The sequence below is a fragment of the Schistocerca cancellata genome, chromosome 2 (assembly GCF_023864275.1).
Source record: "Schistocerca cancellata isolate TAMUIC-IGC-003103 chromosome 2, iqSchCanc2.1, whole genome shotgun sequence".
NCBI classification, from domain to species: Eukaryota; Metazoa; Arthropoda; class Insecta; order Orthoptera; family Acrididae; genus Schistocerca; species Schistocerca cancellata.
Genome location: NC_064627.1, coordinates 537,891,584 through 537,903,123, shown reverse-complemented (window position 1 = coordinate 537,903,123; position 11,540 = coordinate 537,891,584).

Sequence of the window (11,540 nt, the reverse complement as noted above, 5' to 3'; positions counted from 1 at the left end):
GGCGCTCCGTCCTTTTCCTCTGTGCGCGTGCGCATCAGTTTCCCGCCACTCTGGACGCCGGGTGCGGCTGCCTGAAACGTCATGCGCAGTGATGCTGCTAGCGCTATCATGCGGCGGATGTTAGTACTACTAGCGAATCAAAGTTCGCGAGATGCGGAAAACTTTCGTGGGTGATGACCGTTTTTCACGCGCACTGAGAAGACTACCACATAAGTTACTTTTTCAGTAGAACACCACAGAGCATAAGACCTCCTGCTATGAATAATTCTACTTTTAGAGGTCAGTGGTTCCCAAATATTTTTACTTACGTATTGCAGTATTTGCAGACAGAGCGCCATATGTTTTTGAACAGATGAGGTCACGTCTTACCGCTAAAAGATAGAGATGACGTATTAGGCCTAAAAGTAAGGAAGATAAGAGTAAATTTTCTGGAGAATCGATCAACTCATGTCAACAACTAATTTTCTTCTCGATCGTTGTCTTCCTGAGCTGGTGCTCAGAACACCATAATATTACTAACAACACATTTGTTTGACTTTTATTCAATTTGTCCAAGTGGATCACTCGATAATTAAATCAAATTACTGCAGAAATAGCATTTAGTTTAACAAAACGTGCATATAATACAAAGAAAAAGTGAAAAAATAAGCAAGGAATACGGCATAATACTTCAATCGCATTGTCGTCATACCATGCCCTCTGTTCGATTGTGGTGAAGAGGAAGACTTAAATCACATCTTCTTTAATTTCATATACCGGCAGAATCAGCAAAGCTTTACAAAGAAATATCATGTGCCTGAAACATCGGTTACCAAGATCAGTCCCTCAGCTGTTAGCATAAAAAATATATTTTAATATACAGGGCAATGTCATCTGCGTCAATGTGCGTCTGCAATAACATACCTGCATCGGTCGCTCAAGTTGGATCCTGGTCGGGTTAGTCCGCATTGGGTAATCGTGAAGTGAACCACGGCCGAGAGAATGATGAAAATTTATCATTGTTGAGGAAACTGATTTTATACTACGTATTGCGAGAGACAACATTTTTTTTATTTATTTAATGAAGACATCATAATAAGGTAATAATTAATTTTTTTTATTTATTTGATGAAGACATCATAATAAGGTTGTTGTTGTTGTGGTCTTCAGTCCTGAGACTGGTTTGATGCAGCTCTCCATGCTACTCTATCCTGTGCAAGCTTCTTCATCTCCCAGTACCTACTGTAACCTGCATCCTTCAGAATCTGCTTAGTGTATTCATCTCTTGGTCTCCCCCTACTATTTTTACCCTCCACGCTGCCCTCCAATACTAAATTGGTGATCCCTTGATGCCTCAGAACATGTCCTACCAACCGATCCCTTCTTCTGGTCAAGTTGTGCCACAAACTTCTCTTCTCCCCAATCCTATTCAATACTTCCTCATTAGTTATGTGATCTACCCATCTAATCTTCAGCATTCTTCTGTAGCACCACATTTCGAAAGCTTCTATTCTCTTCTTGTCCAAACTATTTACCGTCCATGTTTCACTTCCATACATGGCTACACTCCATACAAATACTTTCAGAAATGACTTCCTGACACTTAAATCTATACTCGATGTTAACAAATTTCTCTTCTTCAGAAACGCTTTCCTTGCCATTGCCAGTCTACATTTTATATCCTCTCTACTTCGACCATCATCAGTTATTTTGCTCCCCAAATAGCAAAACTCCTTTACTACTTTAAGTGTCTCATTTCCTAATCTAATTCCCTCAGCATCACCCGACTTATTTCCACTACATTCCATTATCCTCGTTTTGCTCTTGTTGATGTTCATCTTATAACCTCCCTTCAAGATACCATCCATTCCATTCAACTGCTCTTCCAAGTCCTTTGCTGTCTCTGACAGAATTACAATGTCATCGGCAAACCTCAAAGTTTTTATTTCTTCTCCATGGATTTTAATACCTACTCCGAAATTTTCTTTTGTTTCCTTTACTACTTGCTCAATATACAGATTGAATAACATCGGGGAGAGGCTACAACCCTGTCTTACTCCCTTCCCCGCCGCTGCTTCCCTTTCATGTCCCTCGACTCTTATAACAGCCATCTGGTTTCTGTACAAATTGTAAATAGCCTTTCGCTCCCTGTATTTTACCCCTGCCACCTTTAGAATTTGAAAGAGAGTATTCCAGTCAACATTGTCAAAAGCTTTCTCTAAGTCTACAAATGCTAGAAATGTAGGTTTGCCTTTCCTTAATCTTTCTTCTAAGATAAGTCGTAAGGTCAGTATTGTCTCACGTGTTCCAGTATTTCTACGGAATCCAAACTGATCTTCCCCGAGGTTGGCTTCTACTAGTTTTTCCATTCGTCTGTAAAGAATTTGTGTTAGTATTTTGCAGCTGTGGCTTATTAAACTGATTGTTCGGTAATTTTCACATCTGTCAACACCTGCTTTCTTTGGGATTGGAATTATTATATTCTTCTTGAAGTCTGAGGGTATTTCACCTGTCTCATACATCTTGCTGACCAGATGGTAGAGTTTTGTCAGGACTGGCTCTCCCAAGGCCGTCAGTAGTTCCAATGGAATGTTGTCTACTCCGGGGGCCTTGTTTCGACTCAGGTCTTTCAATGCTCTGTCAAACTCTTCACGCAGTATCGTATCTCCCATTTCATCTTCATCTACATCCTCTTCCATTTCCATAATATTGTCCTCAAGTACATCGCCCTTGTATAGACCCTCTATATACTCCTTCCACCTTTCTGCTTTCCCTTCTTTGCTTAGAACTGGGTTTCCATCTGAGCTCTTGATGTTCATACAAGTGGTTCTCTTATCTCCAAAGGTCTCTTTAATTTTCCTGTAGGCTGTATCTATCTTGCCCCTAGTGAGATAAGCCTCTACATCCTTACATTTGTCCCCTAGCCATCCCTGCTTAGCCATTTTGCACTTCCTGTCGATCTCATTTTTGAGACGTTTGTATTCCTTTTTGCCTGCTTCATTTACTGCATTTTTATATTTTCTCCTTTCATCAATTAAATTCAATATTTCTTCTGTTACCCAAGGATTTCTACTAGCCCTCGTCTTTTTACCTACTTGATCCTCTGCTGCCTTCACTACTTCATCCCTCAAAGCTACCCATTCCTCTTCTACTGTATTTCTTTCCCCCATTCCTGTCAATTGTTCCCTTATGCTCTCCCTGAAACTCTGTACAACCTCTGGTTCTTTCAGTTTATCCAGGTCCCATCTGCTTAAATTCCCACCTTTTTGCAGTTTCTTCAGTTTTAATCTACCATAATAAGGTAATAATTAATTTTTTGTTGTAATTGCGCGCGAGCTGCTGCTAGCACACCATTATAACAATTTAGTATCCTACACAGTCATTAACCCTCTTCTTAATTAGGTAACATTAGCAACGATTCACAATATATTCACTCAATTAGTGAAATCTTTTGTAATTTATTATTAACATGTTGTTGTTGTCGTCTTCAGTCCAAAGTCTGGTTTGATGCAGCTCACCATGCTACTCTATCCTGTGCAAGCCTCTTCATCTCCAAGTAACTACTGCAACCTACATCCCTCTGAGTCTGTTTACTGTATTCATCTCTTGGTCTCCCTCTACGGTTTTTACCCCTCACGAATCCCACCAGTAATAAATTGGTGATCCCTCGATGCCATCAGAATGTGTCCTACCAACCGATCCCTTACTTTAGTCAGGTTGTACCACAAATTTCTCTTCTCCCCAACTCTATTCAGTACCTCCTATTAGTCAGGTGATCTACCCATCTAATCTTCAGCATTCTCCTGTAGCACCACATTCCAAAATCTTCTATTGTCTTCTTGTCTAAAGTATTTATCGTCCATTGTTTCACTTCCAGACATGGTTGCCCTTCATAGGAATACTTTCAGAAATTACTTCCTGACACTTAAATTTATACTCGATGTTAACAAATTTCTCTTCCTCAGAATCGCTTTTCTTGCTATTGTCAGTCTATGTTTTATATCCTTTCTACTTGGACCATCATGAGTTATTTTGCTTCCCAATAGCAAAACTCATCTGTTACTTTAAGTGTCTCATATCCTAATCTAATTCCCTCAGCATCACCTGATTTAATTCAACTACATTCCCTTATCTTCGTTTTGCTTTTGTTGATTTTCATCTTATGTACGCGTTTCAAGATACTGTCCTTTCCGTTCAACTGCTCGTCCAGGTCCTTTGCTGTCTCTTACAGAATTACAATGTCATCGGCAAACCTCATAGTTCTTATTTCTTCTCCCTGGACTTTAATTCCTACTCAATTTTTTTTTCCTTTCCTGCTTTCTCAGTACACAGACTGAATAACACAGAACACAGGCTACAACCCTGTCTCACTCCCTCCTTAACCATTGCTTTCCTATCGTGCCCCTTGACTCTTATAATTGCCATCAAGTTTCTGTAAAAACTGTAAATAGCCTTTCGCGCCCTGTATTTTACCCCTGCTACATTCAGAATTTGAAAGAGAGTATTCCAGTCAACAGTGTCAAAAGCTTTCTATAAATGCTCCGATCCGTAGAACGCCAGTTCTGTTTCTCCTGATAACGACGTCCTCCTGAGTAGTTCCCGCCCGGAGATCCAAATGGGGGACTATTTTACCTACGGAATATTTTACCCAAGAGGATGCCGTCATCGTTAAACCATACTTCGTTTAACCAAACAGCGTTTCATACAATCCAAGCATACTATTTGCCAATGCAAAATCAATAAATAGAAACTTATCAATAATAATAATAATTAATCACACCACTTGTACCCTATGCATCTCCCCCCCCCCCCCCTTTTCACACTATTACACAATTGAGGCACTGAGAAACATAAGGACCCAAAGTAAAGACACAAAGTTTTGAGAAAGTACCATTTAAAGGGTGTACCATAAAGGTCTAAAGTCAGTTTTGTAGTTGTTTGTTATTTTATTTAAAAAAAGCAGGAATATCGGTTACAAAATTGAGCATCACCATGGACTATCCCTTTGATGGCTACAGTCTGACTGGGCGCCGAGTCGAACTTTGCCTGGATGATCGATACGGTAATGTGTTTCCATGCTGCTTCACCTCTGTCAACTTTATTGTCTGGAGAGTGGTGGGATGCGAGTGTTTCGGAAATCTCTGGCCAATTGTTTTCATTGGGTGAGGTGTCAGGAGAACCTTCTAGCCGGGCAATAGTTGAACATCCTCTGTACGACGGCACGTACGACAGGAGAGCACGAGATAGATGCGGTGTTGCGTTATCTTGTCTCAATATAACTGCACAGAGATCTCAAAAGATACGGCACAGCCACTAGCCCTAAAAACTCACAAAATTGTGCCCATCACCAGATGTGACATCAACTGCCGTCACACCAGGTACTGGACTCGTGTGTCCGAAGCCCACGACAAAGAAAAGCCGCAGCGCGTACGTCATAGCACGTAACACCGCAGGTCCTATGAGCGCCAGCAGCGGATAACTATTTCGGTTAACAGTTTTTAATTGCGCGTTTAAACGCATGCAAGTTCTCGATAGCACACGGCAAATGTAAGACCTGAACTTGGTACCATTTCACTGACTTACTGCTTTCGTGTGGGCCTCGCACCAAACTGAGCGTTCGCTTAGTACGAAGGACAAGCCGACTAGTGTGACGTCACAAATTCGTTGTATTCCTCGTGGGCCGCGATGGAATCTGACAACGCTAGCACTCAGTGGATACGTTCATCACGATGCAGTACGCAGAACCGGGATGCGTCCGAAAAGGCGACATGGAGCCACTCGGGCAACATAGTCCAATCTGCAGGTCCTCGAAAAAGGGAGGTACCTTACAAAAGGCCCGAACTTTTAGTATGTGGTATGGAGGTGGTCTGCAATTTAGAATCTAAGTTTCTGGCCTTGATGACGTTCTGCTAACTTTGGAGAAAACGAAAAACAATGAAATTTTGGCAGCTACTTAAGTTATTCACTGCACATTTTCCCCTTAAATCCCATAAAAAATAAACTTACACTCTTTCTGTAGAGCGTTAAATTTCCTACAATTTGCAATGGTTAAGCGTCGTTTTACATCGAATATTCACCAAGATACAGAGCTCCAAAGGAAATGCAAATTTTTCGTATCATCAAAAAACTGCAAAACGTGCGTTTTCAGCATTATAACTTTAATTTTACAATTTTTTGAAAGCATTGTAGTACGTCAACGTTTATCACCCCAAGAAGCTCCCCCCACCCTTCCTGTTGCCGGCCTTGCCGCAGTGGATACACCGGTTCCCGTCAGATCACCGAAGTTAAGCGCTGTCGGGCGTGGCCGGCACTTGGATGGGTGACCGTCCGGGCTGACATGCGTTGTTGTCATTTTTCGGGGTGCATTCACAAGGGAACCTCCCCATCGCACCCCCCTCAGATTTAGTTATAAGTTGGCACAGTGGATAGGCCTTGAAAAACGGAACACAGATCAATGGAGAAAACAGGAAGAAGTTGTGTGGAACTATTAAAAAATATAAGCAAAATATACAAACTGAGTAGTCCATGCGCAAGATATGCAACATCAAGGAGCGCCGTGGTCCCGTGGTTAGCGTGAGCGGTTGCGGAATGAGAGGTCCCTGGTTCAAGTCTTCCCCCGATTGAAAAGTTTAATTTTTTATTTTCAGACAATTATTATCTGTCCATCCGTTATGCTTTCATCACTTTTTTGGGAGTGATTATCACATCCAGAAGAAAACAAATCGGGCAAGGTAGAAGAATCTTTTTACCCATTCGCCAAGTGTACAAGTTAGGTGGGTCAACAACATATTCCTGTCATGTGACGCACATGCCGTCACCAGTGTCGTATAGAATATATCAGGCGTGTTTTCCTGTGGAGGAATCGGTTGACCTATGACCTTGCGATCAAATGTTTTCAGTTCCCATTGGAGAGGCACGTCCTTTCGTCTACTAACCGCACGGTTTTGCGGTGCGGTCGCAAAACAGAGACACTAAACTTATTACAGTGAATAGAGACGTCAATGAACGAACAGACAGATGATATCTTTGCGAAGATAAAAAAAGTAAACTTTTCACTCGACGGAGGACTTGAACCAAGGACCTCTCGTTCCGCAGCCGCGCACGCTAACCACGGGACCACCCTGTCCTTGATGTTGCATATCTTGCGCATGGACTACTCAGTTAGTATATTTTGCTTATTTTTTTCATAGTTCCACACAACTTCTTCCTGTTTTCTCGATTGATCTGTGTTCCGTTTTTCAAGGCCTATCCACTATGCAAACTTATAACTGAATCTGAGGGAGGTGCGATGGGGAGGTTCCCTTGTCAGCCTCGTGAGGAGCTGCTCGACCGACTAGTGCCGGCTCCGGTCAAAGAAAACTATAATGACGACCGGGAGAGCGGTGTGCTTGACCACACGCCCCTCCTATCTGCATCCTCAGCTGAGGCTGACACGGTGGTCGGATGGTCCCGATGGGCCGCTTGTGCCCTGAAGACAGAGTGCTGCTATAGATATGAGGTCTTCTCGTGTAACCAGATTTTTCTGAACGTAACTTAGTACCAGAAGAGCTGCTCACGAAGAGATGAACTGTTACTTAGATCGGGGAATTGGCATCAACTGCACGAAGAAAATGGTACGAGAAAATTTTGAAGATGTGAAGTTCAAACGAAACAATAAGGTTGTTACTCTAGCCTCAGTTTCATAGGTACAGTGAATCTTCTTACTCTCTTCCAACGAGTTTGCAAAGCAATTTGATGGTAACCTTGTAACATTTCGATGAAGATTTATCTATGAATCCAAATACTGAATTTTGTTTTTCCAAAAAATTTCTTCTTGTATAATGCGTGCTTTAGATATCGTATTCAACTGCTGAGCAATAGTGACTTAGTTGGCCCTGCGCCGCGCATGTGATCAGTGTCATGAAATAAAACTTTGATCTAAGTAAAATGCTGAATTTGAACTAATGAATGTAAATCTAATTATATCCCAAAAGGAATTAATAGCGTAGCTAGTGAAGACCCTCTTGGTCTCGCGGTAGCGTTCTCGCTTCCTGAGCATGGGGTCCCGGGTTCGATTCCCGGCGGGGTCAGGGATTTTTCCTGCCTCGAGATGACTGGGTGTTGTTGTGTCTTCTTCATCATCATCATTCATCCCCACTACGGTCGGAGGAAGACAACGGCAAACCACCTCCATTAGGACCTTGCCTAGTAAGCAATTTCCCCTACGCTCTGTAAAGAAGCATGGGACTTCATTTCATTTTTCAGTGAAAACTATTTAACTGAAAGTACTTTTTGAAAGTTGCGGAGCATAAAGTGCAAAGTCTGACTTAAAATATCCACGAAACAAAATACTCTTCAACCCGGTAGAAAAAACTGTTTAATATTACTTACACTGTTAACTGTAAATTAATCAGCTTATTGTGCACAACACCTGAAAATTCTGTGTACTGTTTTGCATAGGAATGCAAACTGAGGTCTGAGCTGAAATAAAAGTAGCTTACCTCACGCTGAGAATGTTGTTTCGTGTATGATGTTCTCACGTTCTCGAAAGCAAATTGAAATCAGCAAGTGCATCAGCTAAAGTAAAATAATCCACTCACTACAAAATTCGTCTTTTGCTTCCCATATACAATCTGTGTCTTCGTGTGGCGTAAGATTCAATGCACAGACGACAAAATATCAGAATCTTTACTAAGAATGATGAAGGTTTTACTTCAAAGAAAGTCGTTCTTCAAAAATTTAACTCTGATTATTGTCAAAAATGACTGAACAACATAAGAAGACTCTAACAATAACAAAATTTCCTCATTACTAAAAAATTACAGACAATTAAACTGATTGCGCTCCTTGTGACATAATGGAAACAAAGAGATCATTTTAATACTTATTATGAATATTATTGAATATTATTAGTTACCTAAGGGACAAAGATTTCCTTCAATTAATAGTTCTGGCAAACAAAATTTCATTCTTGCGCATGTGTGGTTACCTTGAAGTAGTCCTTCAAAATCTCTCCATCCATAGACTCAATAGCCCGCATCTCGTGGTCGTGCGGTAGCGTTCTCGCTTCCCACGCCCGGGTTCCCGGGTTCGATTCCCGGCGGGGTCAGGGATTTTCTCTGCCTCGTGATGGCTGGGTGTTGTGTGCTGTCCTTAGGTTAGTTAGGTTTAAGTAGTTCTAAGTTCTAGGGGACTTATGACCACAGCAGTTGAGTCCCATAGTGCTCAGAGCCATAGACTCAATAGCATATTTTTACAAACAAGTTTTCATCTTTATCAGAAAGCATTTCAGATAATTTCTCTCAAATTCACACATATCAAATATCTTTCTCTGAAAACTCAATTGCACGCTACTATGTCTCCAGTAAGAATACCCCAGTGCATCACAACTGACATGAGAATAAACGAACCACAGATAAACACAGAGCCAAGGATCTTATTCACTAACCCTGCTGCGCTCTCAGTCATCTTTGGCCCAGTATAGTAAATGTGAGTTATTTACAGTGCCAGAAAACATATGAAAACTTTGCTATCTGAGAGAATTATTAAAATTTGAAATTGCACTGCTTCACTGAGGTCGGTATTTATAAGAGCAAGAAGTCAACGCTGTATGCAACGTTCACTCCGATAGACGAATAAGAAGAAGAGGACTTTGGGATGCGCAAATATTCATTAATTAACGGTGGATACCTCCTATATAAACGTGTGTGGAGTACGACTACAACAAACACGTTCGAGTCAATATACACTATCTGTACGAACTATGTGCAAAATCATTTCTAATGTAATCTCATAGTAGCTTTCGACAGATATCGTAGTGTCGTCCGTCACCAAAGCAGCAGTCTTGTTCTCAGCAACAGCGGTTTTAGTGTCAGAAGAACTTTTCTCTTTCAAACACCAACAAAATAACTTCAATTAAACGCTGATGAATGAAATGGCAGCAAAGGGATCGTGGTTAACCTGCGGATCTGATGGCAATAAACATGGCCGTATCAGATACTGTTGACTGCTATGTTGTTACCAGTACCAGTGAAGACATAAATGTCTTGGTACTGCAAACAAATTAGCTTCTTCTCTATTAATACCTTTTCAAGAAGGATGGGAAGTGTTGTGTTCTCGTCAACATTAAACAAATTTAATCCACAAGAAATTCTTTCTCTTCCTGCAGCTGTGGAATGTGATATTACGTCAATTCGTTTTGGGCAGAGGAAAAGGAAAGTCGGCACCTTTTAGGAAATAAACCATTGGTATTTTTTAACAGAGAGAGTCAACAGCACGTCGGGGGAAAGATTTCTTGCGACATTGTGTGGGGGAGACACGAACAGAGATATACTGGACGATCTGTGCCACTGACAACTCTCCAAGTCTCCGAGAACGCAAGTTCAAACTTACGAGACTGCCACCTAGATACAGCCTAGTACTATTCTTTTCTACCAACCTACAAATATAGACATCCATGAAATTGGAGCTGGACGCTATCAAGAGGAGGAGTGATTCCCAAAACAAAAAAATAATTTTCAGTTTTAAAATGTATTTATAGCTGGTATGATATGATGTTGTGTGGGGAGTCCCACATAAAACCGCTACACCTCACATATAAGTTAATCATTTCTAGTCGAATTGCTTCTAAAGTAGCATGGATGCCGATGACCACCACTTCCAGCATCTCGTATAAACCGGTAAGAACAAGTTTCGAGACATTTCGACAGTGGTTGGCAGGCTACGTACATGACCTCAAATCCTGCCCGGATGCGTATAAAAGCCGCCCGCCCGGCCAGAATGGCATGCCGATACAGTTTAATTCGAATTGGCTGATGCGTGTTGGCTTCTGCCGTGAGACTGCTATCGTTCTTCCTGCTGCAGACTGCCGCTGGCGAGGGTCGAACCGAGCCCTTCTAGTCACCGAGCTGTGGGTGCTTCCCAGTAGCCCTGTTCTGTATCGTTCAGTCGCTGTGTTCGGTAGCCGAATGCACCGAGCGCTAGCGTTACTGCAACCGAGCCTCCGTGCGCGTGGACAGCGCCCCACACCCGAAGTGGTCAGCCGACACAACTACCAGACACGCTATTCCCATTATTGTTTTCGACTGCAGGCACGTCGAGAGCCCTCACAACTTCGTCAATCGACTTTGAGATGTTTGGCTGACTCACGGCAGCTGAAATGTCATCCCCTACCCCCATTTGTTGCAATAATTTAGAGTTGTCAAATCCTAGTTGGTTCGTTGATTTGGGGGAGGGGACCAAACAACGAGGTCGTCAGTCGCATTGGATTATGGAAGGATGGGAAAGAACTCGGTCGTGCATTTTCAAAGGAACCACCCCAGCATTTCCCTGAAGCGTTTTAGGAAAATCACGGAAAACCTAAATCAGCGTAGCCGGATGGGGGTTTGAATTGTCGTCTTCCCTAATGTGAGTCCAAAGTGCTAACCACTGCGCCACCTATCTCAGTGTCAAATCCTAGAAGAAGAACAAAAAAAAAAAAAATTAACAGTTTCATTTGATCACTGATAACAATTGTTCAACTGATTTAGTTATTGAAACCGAGACTCGAACTCGGGACCGGACCGAGACTCGAACTCGGGACC